We start from the raw sequence: 1,754 nt of genomic DNA on the forward strand, positions 1-1,754 counted from the left end.
CACACACACACACACACATGTGAGGCTGATCCGTGGGCGGGGCGGGGCGCTTCCAGGTGTTGACACGGACCGCTCATTATCCCCGGATTGACTCCACCCGGAACAGGGGCGACCGTGGCCGGGTGGTGGCGGCGGCGGCGGCTCCGGGCGGCGGCGAACAGCTCTAGGGGCTTAAATCCTTCCCCCCGGAACGTCGAAACAAATAGGGACACAAGAGGGGGGGGGGGAGTTTTGTACGGTCTCGTGCCAAACCAAAAGAATCATTCTCCGCTCTCCATCATGTGGTCTAAATGATGAAACGGCCCCGTGTCTTTCTCATGCAGCAGCAGGTTCCTCTTTCAGTTCACTCTGCTGCGCGCTGCTCTCAATTTTTCATACCCGCTTCCAGCTTTTTTTCATTTTACCTTTTCGTAAATTAATGTCCGCAGTCTCTCAGCCACCCGCTGAGGTCACCGCCGGACCGCCGGGCTGCGGCGACGACTCGCATTTGTCTCCAATAAGGCAGCGGCGCAGCAGGCAATACTTCGGCCGGCAGTTAAACGAAGAAAAAACCATATAATGATGGCGATCGCAGTTATAAATGCGAGAGGGAGGGGGAAGGGGTACGCTCCGCACTGCTGCTAACGTAGTCGCTTCTTTGTCAAACTCTTTTCCCTTCCTCCTGGTCACTTCTTGCTCGGCGGGACGACTTCTCCGTGGGAGTTGATATCATTTGATATCGGCCGACCGAGCCACCGAGCCGACTGTGCCTTCTTTTCTTTCATTTTATACTTTTTAAAATGTTTTCCATTAGAAGGCAAATTGCATTTTTGCGCTCGTGGTGTTCGTTGGGCGCGCGAAAAATTCAGGCACAGACATAGACTCTCACAACATTCATGTTCATAGAAGCATGAAGCCATAGCTTCCTCTCGCTAGCTAGACGCTGCTGACCCCTGAGCAGGCATGGGGAGAGAGAAGGGGAGAGCAGACGACGGAGAGGCCGCGCCGCCGGCCGACGACGCATTTGGGATTCAGATAAATTCCGATGCGCGGGGCCTCTCCTCCCCGGCGCGGCGTGCTGGTGAAACCGCAAAAGCCACGCAGGGTCCGGCGCGTGCGTGTGTGTGAGTGTGCGTGTGTGTGTCTGTGTCTGTGTGTGCGCGCCTATAAAAATGAATGCGTCTGGCCCACACATATCGCATGATTTGTGGACCTGGGCCAGACAATGACCACAGTGCTGCTGGAAGGTGTTTAGAAGAGAGGGGTGGTTGTTGTTGTTGTTGTTGTGTGCAAGGCGACGCTCCGCGAGGCATCCCGCGAGGCTCCCGCGCGCCGGCCGCGGCCGCACCGCCGCCGAGTCTGCTGCTCCTGCTGCTGCTCCTTCACCGTGCTGACCGCGCTTCCCACTCCACCGCATCGGCTCTGCTTGCCATAAGAACGGAGGTCAGAGCCCGCCCGGGCCCGGACAAACTCGATCGGAAAGACTATGCGGGTGGGGAAAATATTGTAGCAAGGAATGCGAGCGCATGTGTGAGAGGAGGAGAGAGCAGGGGGCTGGGGCTGGTGGTCAGCGTAAGCCACCCCCGCCGAGCCCCAGCTCAGCCTGCGTCCGACTTCCTACTACTATGCCGCGCGCCCCGCGCGCCCTGCAGGATTTTAATGTACGGCACGTAGCAAACGCGCCGGTGTGTTTCGCTCGCGAGTTTTGCTTCACAAAGCCAAGCTGCTATGAAAAGCGCAAAATAAGAGTTGGGAGAGGAATAGAGGGTGGGGGG

At 57.6% G+C, this 1,754-nt stretch overlaps 1 protein-coding gene across 2 annotated transcripts in view; it reads left to right on the top strand.

Annotated features, from left to right (window-relative positions):
* The window catches only part of LOC113205073 (roundabout homolog 2-like), a 196,423-nt gene that overhangs the window by 180,831 nt on the left and 13,838 nt on the right, over nucleotides 1-1,754 (top strand). The gene's annotated exons all lie outside the window — the stretch shown is intronic.

The sequence above is a fragment of the Frankliniella occidentalis genome, unplaced genomic scaffold, assembly GCF_000697945.3.
Source record: "Frankliniella occidentalis isolate FOCC.00 unplaced genomic scaffold, Focc_3.1 Scaffold23, whole genome shotgun sequence".
Lineage (NCBI taxonomy): Eukaryota > Metazoa > Arthropoda > Insecta > Thysanoptera > Thripidae > Frankliniella > Frankliniella occidentalis.